Source organism: Nicotiana tomentosiformis, chromosome 6 (genome assembly GCF_000390325.3).
Source record: "Nicotiana tomentosiformis chromosome 6, ASM39032v3, whole genome shotgun sequence".
Taxonomy (NCBI): domain Eukaryota; kingdom Viridiplantae; phylum Streptophyta; class Magnoliopsida; order Solanales; family Solanaceae; genus Nicotiana; species Nicotiana tomentosiformis.
This window is the reverse complement of record NC_090817.1, coordinates 143,089,758-143,103,476: the sequence shown is the minus strand read 5'-3', so window position 1 is coordinate 143,103,476 and position 13,719 is coordinate 143,089,758.

Sequence of the window (13,719 nt, the reverse complement as noted above, 5' to 3'; positions counted from 1 at the left end):
ACCGGTCTAAGGGTAAAAGAGTGCAACGCGTGCTTTCAATCGAAAGATCCATCTTAGCCCTTGTTCGGACTTCTGCAGGGGACAATTTTGAAATGTAAACGAATATGGAAAGGTCGTACCTTAGCAGTAGTACCGTTTAAGATGTGATACATTCCAGTTGCTGTTTGCCGTTTATAATGACGAGCCTATACGATCCCTTTCCGATGTTCTCGAGCACCTGATATGGTCCTTCCCAATTCGGTCCTAGTTTTCCTTCGTTCAGATTTCGGGTATTGATGGTGAATTTTCTTAACACTAAGTCCCCGGGCTTGAAATGGCGGAGCTTGGCCCTTCGATTATAATATCTTTCGATTCACTGCTTTGGGCGGCCAATTGGACGAGAGCAGCTTCTCGTCTTTCGTCCGATAATTCGAGGCTGGTATTCATAGCTTCGTTATTTGATTCTTCCATCGCGAATCAAAATCTGGTACTGGGTTCACCAACTTCGACTGGTATTAATGCTTCGAACCCATATACTAAGGAGAATGGGATCGCCCCCGTACTGGATTTTGACGTCGTCTGATATGCCCAAAGGACTTCGGGCAGGATTTCTCTCCATTTTCCTTTAGCGTCGTTCAACCTCTTCTTTAGGTTTTGAATGACAGTTTTGTTCGTTGATTCGGCCTGTCCATTCCCACTGGGGTGGTATGGCGTCGATAGTATCCTTCTTATTTTGTGATCTTCGAGGAATCTTGTTACTTTACTGCCAACGAATTATTTTCCATTGTCACATACTATTTCGGCGGGTATCCCGAATCGGCATATGATATGATCCCAAATAAAGTCTATAACTTCTTTCTCTCTTATTTTCTCGAACGCCTGCGCTTCAACCCATTTAGAAAAATAGTCAGTCATAAATAAAATGAATTTGGCTTTACCTGGGGTCGATGGCAGAGGGCTGACGATATCCATTCCCCATTTCATGAATGGCCATGGGGATAGGACTGAGTGAAGTTTCTCTCCAGGTTGATGGATCATTGATGCAAACCTTTGATATTTGTCACATTTACGAACAAATTCCTTCGCATCTTTGCCCATATCGATCCAATAATACCCTGCTCTGATTATTTTTCAAACTAATGTGTCGGCACCGGAGTGATTCCCGCAAGTGCCCTCGTGCACTTCTCGTAGGATGTAATCGGTATCTCCCGGACCCAAGCATACGGCCAACGGTCCATCGAATGTCCTTCGGTATAGTGTTCCGTCCGAAGCCAACGTGAATCGAGAAGCTTTAGTCCGTAGGGTCCTAGAATCTTTAGGGTCCGATGGGAGCTTTCCGCTCTTTAAGTATTCAATATAATTGTTTCTCCAATCCCAGGTTAAGCTTGTAGAATTTATCTCGGTGTGACCTTCTTCGATTACCGATCTCGAAAGTTGAACAACATTCCCCGAGCCTAAGTTATCTACCTCGACCGACGATCCCAAATTCGCAAGCTCATCGGCCTTATTATTCTGTTCTCGTGGAATATGCCGTAAAGTCCATTGTTTGAAATGGTGTAAAGTAACAAGCAGTTTGTCTAAATTTTATTGTCCCGATTTGACACCATGAAGCCGAGGAACTTGCCCGAACTGACCCCGAAAGCATATTTTTTGGAGTTGAGCTTCATGTTGTATTTCCTCAAAATTTTGAACGTTTCCTGCAAATGGGTCAAATGTTCCTCTGCACGCAGGGATTTAACTAGCATGTCATCAATATAAACTTCCATTGATTTTCCTATTTGTTCTTCGAATATTTTATTTACTAGGCGTTGGTAAGTAGCCCCTGCATTTTTTAGCCCGAAGGGCATCACATTATAACAATACGTTCCATATTTGGTGACAAATGAAGTCTTTTCCTGGTCCTCTGGGTTCATCTGGATTTGATTATACCCGGAATAGGCATCGAGAAAAGAGAGGATCTCGTGGCCGGCCGTGGCATCGATCATGCGATCGATGTTGGGCAGCGGAAAGGAATCTTTGGGGCATGCTTTGTTCAAATCCTTATAGTCCACACACATTCTAAGTTTGTTCCCTTTTTTAGGCACTACAACTACGTTGGCTAACCATTCAGGATATTTTACCTCCCGAATGGACCCTATCTTGAGAAGCTTGATTACCTCGTCCTTTATGAATGCGTGCTTTCCCTTGGACTAGGGTCTTCTCTTTTGTTTTACCGGTCTGAACCTAGGGTCCAAGCTTAGCCGATGCGTTGTTATGTTCGGCGAGATCCCTGTTATATCTAAATGGGACCAGGCAAAACAATCGATGTTATTGTTAGGAAATTGAACAAGTTTCTTCCTGAGTTCGGGGCTCAACCCCGTTCCCAAGTATACCTTTCGCTCGAGCTAGTGCTCGATTAATGTGACTTGCTCTAGTTCCTCGACTGTTGATTTGGTGGCGTCGGAGTCATCGGGAATCATGAAAGATCGAGGGACCCTTTGATCATCATCCTCTTCGATCTTCTGGTTATCTGGCTGGGTCGAAGCCGATGTCTGTGATTGCTATTTGGTGTCCCGTTCTCCTTCTGAGCCCGATCCCTTTATCGGCGAAGGCGAGGACATTGGTTTAGCTTCCTCGGCGGCAAACATTTCCTTTGTGGTTGGTTGTTCTCCGTACACCATTTTGACACCTCTCGATGTCAGGAATTTGAGGGCCTGGTGTAGGGTCGAAGGTACAACTCTCATGTTGTGGATCCATGGCCTTCCGAAAAGGGCGTTGTATCTCATATCGCCTTCGATCACATGAAACTTTGTTTCCTGGATGGTTCCGGCCACGTTTATTGGTAGGATTATCTCGCCTTTGGTGGTTTCACATGCCATATTGAACCCGTTTAGAACCGGAGTTGCGGGTACGATCTGGTCCTGCAGGCCGAGCTGTTCTACGACCTTCAATCTGATGATGTTGGCCGAGCTACCTGGATCGATTAACACACTCTAAATTTTAGTTTTATTCATGAGTACAGATATTATCAGTGCGTCGTTATGAGGTTGGATGACCCCTTATGCATCTTCATCATCGAAGGACAAAGTCCCCATAGGTGCGTAATCTTGAGTCCGAGATTGCTTTTCCCTCACAATCGATGTTTTAGTGCGTTTAAGCACTGGTCCCTGAGGGGTATCGATGCTGCCGATGATCATGTGAATGACGTGCTATGGTTCTTCTTGCTCGTTTTGCTTGCCGAAATCCCTGTTTTTAAAATGGTCCTTCGCCCTATCACTTAGAAATTCCCGAAGGTGCCCTTTGTTAAATAAGCGAGCTATTTTCTTTCTTAGTTGCCTGTAATCTTCCGTTCTGTGGCCATGGGTGCCATGATATTCACACATTTGATTGGGATTTCTTTGGGTAGGATCAGTCTGCATGGGTCGAGGCCATTTAGTGTCTTTGATGCATCCGATAGCCGACACGATAGCGAATGCACCAACGCTGAGGTTATATTCTGATAATCGAGGTGCTTCTACATGATCGACATATTTATCAAAGCTGCTCTTACTCATAAGTCCTCGAGAATTTTTCCCTCGATCAATCCTTTGATTGTTCCGAACTGTATTGCGTGCTGAACCGTTGTTCACCCGATCTACGACGTACGGTTGATATCGATCTCTATTCGACCTTTGTTCTCTGTCGATCTCCTTCTGGTTTTTAGTAGCTGTCCTGTTCTGATGCACGGGTCCATACGGAGCTCCCAACTGATCATCCTCGACCCTAATTTTCGATTGGTATCAGTTGTGTGCATCTGCCCAAGTTATTGCTGGATACTCGATCAAATTTTGTTTCAGCCGATGTGATGCTGTCGAACTTAGCTCGTTCAACCCTTGGGTGAAAGCTTGTACGACCCAATCGTCTGTGACCGGTGGCAATTCCATGCGTTCCATTTGAAATCGGGATACAAACTCCCTCAGCATTTCATTATCCCTTTGTTTTACTTTGAAGAGGTCTGATTTTCTTGTTGCAACCTTTATGGCACCAGCATGTGCCTTTACGAACGAATCTGCTAACATGGCAAAAGAATCGATGGAATTTGGTGGTAAATTATGATACCAGATCATCGCTCCCTTCGAGAGGGTCTCCCTGAACTTTTTCAACAACACAGATTCGATCTCATCGTCCTCCAAATCGCTACCTTTGATGGCATATGTGTAAGAGGTGACATGTTCGTTAGGATCGGTCGTACCGTTATATTTGGGAATTTCGGGCATACGGAATGTTTTGGGGATTGGTTTCGGTGCCGCACTCGAGGGAAAAGGCTTTTGTATGATTTTTTTCGAATCAAGCCCTTTTATCATTGGTGGAGCCCCCGGGATTTGATCGACCCTGAAATTGTATGCTTCCACTCTCTTGTCGCTGGCTTCGACTCATTTTGTGAGTTCCTCGAGCAATTTAGTAATTCTGGGAGTGGTCCCCGATTCTTGCTCATTTGATTTCACTATAGCGGGCTCCGTTCTGGGGGTGATTTCTCGAAGTGGATTGGAGTCCGGCCTGCTTTGTACGCGAGTTTGGCTCTGTAACTGAGCTATCGCTACTTGTTGGGCTTGTAGCTTCTCGAAGATCATACGTAAGCTGGCCCCGATTTCCCCCGCGTTATGGGTATCTCGGGCTACGGATCGAGTACCACCATGAATGCTTTTTTTCGGTTCGGAACGTTGATTCGCCTCCAAAGCTATTTGTGAATTGACATCCAATGGTACTTCGGCTCGAACTTCGGGTACTTCGATTCGAGCCTCGGTGCAATCATTAAGTGGCCTTCCAGCCTCGGGTGCCAAGTTGTTGGTTTCATCTTGAAGGCCGGCTTCGTGGTCGATAGGTAAAGACATTGCTGATTTGAAGTTGCAAGCTGGCGTGTACTTTAGATTTATATCAAACGATCACTGTTACCCTTGGCCCCACGGTGGGCGCCAAACTATTTACCAAAAAATTGGATAATGTTAGATTTGTGTATGGTTCTAAGGATATGCGATACAATTCGATATAAATCGTGTAGAGAAATAAAGATATGTTTATTCTTGACTATGAGAATGCAAATAGTGAGCAACAAGAATGAATAAGATAAAGTAAAACAAGCACAAAGGGATATCTTTCAATATGAGAAGTGATTTTTTGTTACAGTGTGTTTTTCTTTCTTCCCCTCATAGCTTATAAGGATTCCCCCTTTTATAGTAGAGGGTCATTACAAATAATAATAAATTAAAGCATATAGTGGAAGGCCCATGATGACTTGTCTCTTCCTCGATTCCCGCCAAGATTCTCTCTCTTGGTGCGGTTGCAACAACTCTTGTCTGTGAGCTCGATACTGGCTCGAACTCGTTACTGGGTCGGGCCCTTCGGTCTTGGCTCGAGTTTGACCTTAGAGATGGGCGTCGTGTATTTCCGACCTCGAAGCAGTGCCTTGCGGATCGATTCGGTCACGGGCTCGATAAGGTTACCGAGCCGACTCCTCGAGCGACCTTCGGACTCGTGGCTCGTTAGTACTGACTTCGGAACTCACTCCCAAAATCTCATTCCGACTTTTTAACACTTGAACTCGATCGAACGTAGGAAGGCCGAAATCTATTTTGACCATATACACTAATCAATTCAAAATTAAGCATGTAATCAATGATATCAAATAGTACACAATTTACATAAAATTTTACCAACAAAACACCCATCATAGCACGATTAATACTTAGCTTAAAGGAATCAAAACAACGGCTCTATATTCTTATAGCTCAAGGGAATCAAAATAGCAAACAATTTCAGTAGAAAAAAAGCAATAAGATGACATTCAAAATTAATGAAGTAGCAATAGGCGAAGATGGGACCTTCATTGTTGAAAATTTTCCAACGGGTACAGTGCAAAAGAATCTCCAAAGAAAAATCAATCCTCAAGCGAGCTATGGACTATGAATTCGAACTGGAATCGCAACCTCGAACAGACCCAGCTTGACCGACTGATTTTCACATTGGTTTGGGATGGTTTTTCGGTTGTCTAAGGCTGATTTTGAGGGCTGAAATTGATAATTTTAGGTGGAGAAAAATGGTGTTCTATGGTGTTTTAGAGCTGGAGCAGTGAGGTTTATGGTTGAGGAAGAAGGCTGTTTTTGGACTGATTTGTTGGGTTTTTAAGCTTAAATATAGCTTAAAAGAGGGTGAATGGAAAATGGAGGGAAATTAAAAATATTTGAGTTTCCCTCCTTGACAAAGGGACATTGTCCCATGTTGGAAGAGGAAAAGGTTTTGATGGGTATATATACAATTGTACTTCTTCTAGCTCTTAAAGAGTTAAAAAGAAGGCAAGCTTCACGCCGCCGCCGTCGTCGCTCGCTCGGCTACGGCTATGACTACGGCTACGGCTTCGGCTCGGCTTCAGCTTCGGATTTGGTTTTGGTTTTGGTTTGTTAATATTAAATGTTATTAAATATCCGATTTTTTATAAACGAAATATTAATATTAAATCCAACGGAATAGTATATGCCCTTTCGCTTTTGGTAAAAGATATTTACAATATGGACGAAACAGTTTGCACTTCTTCGGATTTGAAGAAACAGTTTGCACCTCTTTAGATTTGAAAAAACAGTTTGCACCTCTTCGGATTTGAAGAGTTGCACCTCTTAAGTTTTGAAGAGTTGCACCTCTTCAGTTTGAGCTCAACATTGGCTATAAATACCAGTCCATTCTCTCAAATTTTTCATACGAATTTCTGACTTCTCCTCCTTTCTTCTGCATTGTTTTAACTACAAACAAAGCAACAGTAAGTGTGATTTGCTACCGATCTTTGTGTTCGCTGAAACACTGGGGTTTGAAATATCACTACACCAGTGTGTAATTCGTTCTATCCTGGGAGGAAATAATCCACAACCTTGGGTACTAGAATGGGATTAAATTCCTTAAGGATACACTGTGAATTCAGTGGGCTCGGATTAAATTCTGTTTCTTTTACATTTCTATTTATATGCTATTTTATCTTCTCCAGAATTGTTTTACAAATACAATTTAATAACATGATTTTCACGGGGGGGATTCAAGTTGTTTTCATGGGGTTTTAAGAGAAATCCATGGCTGAAATTTAAGCTAATCCCATCCCCTCTTTATCCCTCTGCTTCGTTCCTTTCTTCTTAGAGAAGAAGATCTTTTCTTCTTCTTCTATGTTCTTCCTCGTTCTCTGTTTCCTCTCTTTTTCTTCCTCTCTGTTTTTACCCCCTCTCTGCTTTCTATTCTTTTTCCAGATGCACGTTTGTATGTGTTTATATCACCGAGTGTGGGACGTAGCTTGTAGAATAAGCTGTGCAAATCCGTTGGATAAGAATTATTCTCGTGAGGGTCATGCCAAAAGTGAGCTACGAGAGTGACCAAGAATCCTATGTGGAGGTGCAAAGTTTGTTATTAAAAAGAATCTTTGCAACTTGGTCATTTCTAATTGGCTCTTGTTTTTTTATTTCATTTTCAAATTCTTTTCTTTTTAAGACAAATAAAAAAAAATACAAGGATTATTATAAAATAAAGACTATAAAAGAAATAAACTGAAGACAAGTATAAAGGGAGATTGATATTTTATTCAACTTTCAAACTGATATATATATAATGAACTGAAAACTCCTCTATTTATAGAAGAAAGGAAGCAACTGCGAGGCTTTTCTTCAACTGCTTGTAGAATCAGATAATGCTGAATTCTTTGAAAATATATACCCGTATAAAAAGAAATGTGAGTCGATTGGTGAAGGATCTAAACGATCTCGGAAAGAAACAAAAGAAAGTATATTTCATCAGGAGGATCCAAGACGTAGTAAACGTCAAAAAAGGTATGTAGACTTGTTAATCCCCTTTACGGACTAAAACAAGCACCAAACAATGGCATGCAAAATTTGACCAAACAATATTGTCAAATGGTTTTAAGATAAATGAATGTGATAAATATGTGTACATTAAAAATGTTCCAAATCACATAGTCATTATTTGCTTATATGTGGATGATAAGCTGATAATGAGTAATAACATTGCCAACATAAATGCGACTAAGCGTATTCTAATTAGCAAGTTTGATATGAAGGACTTGGGAGTTGCTGATTTAATTCTGGGAATTAAGATGAATAAGACTCCTCAAGGTCTGGCATTGTCACAATCTCATTATATTAAGACAGTACTTGGAAAATTCAAGCACTTGGGGTTTAAAGTTGCAAAGACTCCAATTGACGTAAATCTTACATTAGCAAAGAACAAAGGCCAAAGCATATCATAATTGGATTATGCTCGTGTGTTGGGATGCTTAATGTATATCATGAATTGTACACGACCAGATATAGCTTGTGCTATAAGTAAATTGAGTCGATACACGAGCAATCCAGGTCAATCTCATTGGATGGCAATGAAACGAGGTTTGGGATATTTAGAACATACCTAGGACTTTGCTTTGCACTACAGTAAATATCATGCGGTGATTGAGGGATACTGTGATGCAAATTTGATCACCGGTTCAACTGATTCTAAGTCCACATGTGGATATGTAATGACCCGACCGGTCGTTTTGAGAATTAGAGCCCCGATCCCCTAATATTTGCTTTCCCCATATTTGTTTATGCTTTGGGACTTGTTGGAGTGATTTGTTATGGAATTCAGAGAGTTTTGGGACACTTAGTCTCTAGTTGTGAGTTTAAGCCTTAGAGTTTGGACCGTAATCGGAACTGTGTGAAGACGGATCCGAAATGGAATTCTGTCGACTCCGTTAGCTCCGTTGAGTGATTTTGGGGTTAGGAGCATGTCCGGAATGTGTTTTGGAGGCCTGTAGTAGATTTAAGCTTGAATTGGCGAAAGTTAGTTTTTCAGCGATTTCAGCTGATAGTGGAAATTTTGATATCGAGCTCGGAATGGAATTCAGAAAGTGGCTGTAGGTTTGTAGTATCATTTGTGACCTTTGTGTAAAATTTAAGGTCATTCAGACTAGATTTGATGTGGTTCGGTGTCGTTTGTAGAATTTGGAAAATTTTAAATTCTTAGGCTTGAATCTGTGCTTAATTCATGATTTTGGTGTTGTTCGATGTGGTTTGAAGGCTCGACTAAGTTCGTATGGTGTTTTAGGATTGGTTGGTATATTTGGTTGAGGTCCCGGGGGCCTCGGGTGTGTTTCGGGTGCTTAACAGGTGAAAGTTTGGACTTAGAGGAATTTTTGAGTTGCTGGTTCTACTGTTTTCGCACCTGCGGTGGGGAGTCCGCAGGTGCGGCCCCGTAGAAGCGAGGCCGGTATCACGGGTGCGCTTTTAGGTCGGGGAGTCAGTGGTCGCAGATGTGACGAGTGAGCCGCAGGAACGGAGCCGCATCTGCGAAAGGGCAGTCGCAGATGCGGAGGTGAGAAGGGCCCAAGGTTCCGCAAAAGCGGACGATTGAGCGCAGAAGCGCATCTGCAGGTGCAGACTCAAGCGCGCAGGTGCGAACCCAGCCCGGATAAGTGATGTTCGCACCTGCGATGATTTTTCCGTAGGTGCGTGACCGGAGATGCGGCCCCATGAGCGCAGGTGCGGACATCGCTGGGTTGAAGAGGCAGCTTCGAGGGTTCATCCCTCATATTTTCACCAATTCGATTTAAAGCTCGGTGGGAGATGATTTCTCGAGGGATTTTGAAGGAGAACTATTGGGTAACTAATTCCAACTCTATTTTAATCATAATACATTAATCTATTGTTGTTTTTCTCGTCTAATTAAGGAAATTGAGGGTAGAAGTTTGGAAATGGGGGAAAAGGTTCCCCAATTGAAAATCTGATATTTGAATGGGAATTTGAAGTCGGAGTTAGATGATTTTTATTCAAGTGAACTCGTGAGTGAATGGGTGTTCATAATTTATAATTTTTATCCGATTCCGAGACGTGGGCCCGGGGAGACTTTTTGGGCATTTTTCCTAATTTCACGCTTTAGCTTCGAATCAATTAGCTAAATTAGTTACTTGTAGTTATATTTACATTATGCAATTAATTTGAATAGATTCGGGCCATTTGGAGTCGGATACTCGTGGCAAGAACGTGATATCGAGTTAATTTGAGCGGTTCGAGGTAAGTGGCTTGCCTAATCTTGTGTTAGGGACTTTTACTTAGGATGTTTGATATTAATTGACGTGTAGGCGCCGTGTATGTGAGATGACGAGTACGTACACAGGCTATTATTACAAAAATCCCGTTTTTCCTTCCTAAATCATAAACTGTTTTTTTCCTTATTAAATTGCACTAATACATTTAATTGTTAAACTTAGACTAGAGAAGCATGCTTACGTGTTTTAACTGCCTATTTGACATTCTGTGCGCCATGCTTAGTTAAGTCCCTACTTTCCTTATATGTGTTCAGTATAAATTGTATAACTCAATGTCATACCTGTCATTTCATCTTACGTTGCATATTTAAATTGGGACTACGGACGTATTCCGGGAGATCCCCCTGTTTCGCATATTTATTTTGGGACTACAGATGTATTCCGGGAGATCCCCCAGCACTGCATATTTACTTTGGGACTACGGACGTATTCCGGGAGATCTCCCAGCACTGCATATTTACTTTGGGACTACAGACGTATTTCGGGAGATCTCCCTGTACTGCATATTCATTTGGAACTACGGGACGGTATCCCGGTAGATTTCCCACTGTGTTTACCTTGTTCTGAGCCGAGGGCTCCCTTAACTGTTAAATTTTTGAGAATTTCTTAAACTGTGTTACCGTAAATTTTACTTATATCTTTTACTGTTTAATTTATTATATTTACTCCGGTAGGGCCTTGACCTGACCTCGTCACTACTCGACCGAGGTTAGGCTTGGTACTTACTGGGTACTATTGTGGTGTACTCATGCCCTTCCCTGCACATGTTTTCGTGTGCAGATCTAGGTGCGAGCTATCAGCCTCGGCATTAGTGCGTGCTGCTGATTCTAGGAGACTTCAAGGTACTACTGCTTGCGTCCGCAGATCTTCGGAGTCCCCTTCTACTCCCTCGCCTAGAGATTTTTTTTATCTTCAAACTTTTGTATAGGGCTACGTAGATTATAGCAGCTTGTGACTTAGTGATATTCCGGGTCTTGGAAAATTATTTTGTATATGCCGAGTGGTACTACTCCTGGCTATTCACAATATGCTGTTGATCTTTAAAAATGTTGTGTTTTCTTTATATTTCTTGTAATATTAGGCTTACCTAGTCGTAAGGACTAGGTGCCATCACGATACCTTACGGAGGGTTAATTTGGGTCGTGATAAGTTGGTATCAAAGAACTAGGTTCATATAAGTCGCGAGTCACAAACTGGTTTATTAGAGTCTCGCGGGTCGGTGCGGAGACGTCCGTACTTATCTTCGGGAGGCTATGTAACTGTTAAGAACAATCATATTTCTTTGATTTCCTTGTCGAGTGATTGCCTACGCGTCTAGACAGTTGAAGATGCATGAGAAGAATTATCCGGTTCATGATCTCGAGTTAGCAGCTATTGTTCATGCCCTGAAGATCTGGCGTCATTATTTGTACAGTGTTCCTTGTGAGATTTACACTGATCACCGGAGTTTGCAGCACTTGTTTAGGAAGAAGGACCTTAATTTGCGTCAGCGGAGGTGGTTGGAGCTACTTAAAGACTATGATATCACTATATTATACCACCCGGGGAAGGCCAATGTAGTGGCCGACGCCTTGAGTCGCCGGGCAGAGAGTTTGGGGAGTTTGGCATATCTTCCGGCAGCTTAGAGACCCTTAGCCTTGGATGTTCAAGCCTTAGCCAGTCAGTTCGTGAGGTTGGATATTTCAGAGCCTAGCCAGGTATTAGTTTGTGTGGTTTCTCGGTCTTCTCTTTATGACCGTATCAGGGAGCGCCAGTATGATGATCCTCATCTTCTAGTTCTTTAGGACAGGGTTCGGCGAGGTGATGCCAGAGATGTGACTATTGGTGATGAGGATGTGATGAGGATGCAGGTCCGGATCTATGTGCCCAATGTAGATAGTCTTTGGGAGTTGATTCTCGGGGAGGCCCACAGCTCGCGGTACTCCATTCATCCCGGTGCCGCGAAGATGTACCACGATTTGAGACAACACTACTGGTGGAGGAGGATGAAGAAGGATATAGTTGGGTTTGTGGCCAAGTTTCTCAACTGTTAGCAGGTCAAATATGAGCACCAGAGGCCGGGTGGATTACTTTAGAGGTTAGAGATCCCAGAGTGGAAGTGGGAGTGGATCACCATGGACTTTGTAGTTGGACTTCCACGGACTTTGAGAAGGTTCGATGCTATTTGGGTGATCGTGGATCGGCTGACCAAGTCAGCTCATTTTATTCCAGTGTTGACCACTTATTCTTCTGAGAGGTTGGCTGAGATTTATATCAGAGAGATTGTCCGCCTTCATGGTATTCCAATATCCATCATTTCAGACATAGGTACACAGTTCACATCACGGTTTTGGAGAGCCGTACAGGAGGAGTTGGGTACTAGGGTGGAGTTGAGCACAACCTTTCACCCTCAGACGGACGGGAGCGCATGATTTAGATTCTTGAGGATATGCTTTGTGCATGTGTGATGGAGTTCAGAGGGTCATAGGACCAATACTTGCCACTTGCAGAGTTCGCTTACAACAACAATTACCAATCCAACATTCAGATGGCACCGTATGAGGCTTTGTATGGTAGGCGGTGCCGGTCCAGTGGGATGGTTTGTGCTGGGCGAGGCCCGATTGTTGGGTACAGATTTGGTCCAGGATGCCCTGGATAAGGTGAAAGTGATTCAGGAGAGACTTCGCACAGTCCAGTCCAGGCAGAAGAGTTATGCGAACCAGAAGGTTCGTGACTTGGAATTTATGGTTGGTAAGCGAGTCTTGCTTCGGGTATCGCCTATGAAGGGCTTCATGAGGTTCGGGAAGAAGGGCAAGCTGAGCCCGAGGTTCATTGGTCCTTTTGAGAAATTGCGTCGAGTTGGGGAGGTTGCTTATGAGCTTGCCTTGCCTCCCAGCCTAGCAGGAGTTCACCCGGTATTCCACGTGTCTATGCTCCTGAAGTATCATGGTGATTCGACTCATGTATTGGATTTCAGCTCAGTCTAGTTGGACAAAGATCTATCTTATGTTGAGGAGCCAGTAGCCATTTTGGACAGGCAGGTCAGAAAGCTCAAGTCAAAGAATATTGCTTCAGTAAAGGTCCAGTGGAGGGGTCAGCCGGTCGAGGAGGCGACTTGGGAGACCGAGCAGGATATGCGCAGCCAGTACCCTCATCTTTTCGCAGTTTCAAGTATGTCTTTATTCTCGTTCGAGGACGAACGATTGTTTTAAGATAGGGAGAATGTAACGACCCGGCCGGTCGTTTTGAGAATTAGAGCTCTGATCCCCTAATATCTGCTTTCCCCATATTTTTTTCTGCTTTGGGACTTGCCAGAGTGATTGGTTATGGAATTCAGAGAGTTTTGGGACACTTAGTCCCTAGTTGTGAGTTTAAGCCTTATAGTTTGAACAGTAGTCAGAACTGTATAAAGATGGATCTGGAATGGAATTCCGTCAACTCCGTTAGCTCTGTTGAGTTATTTTGGGGTTAGGAGCATGTCCGGAATGTGTTTGGGAGGCCTGTAGTAGATTTAGGCTTGAATTGGCGAAAGTTAGTTTTTCGGCGATTTCGGCCGATAGTGGAAATTTTGATATCGAGCTCGGAATGGAATTCCGAAAGTGGCTGTAGGTTCGTAGTGTCATTTGTAACCTGTGTGTAAAATATGAGGTCATTCGGACTAGATTTGATGTGGT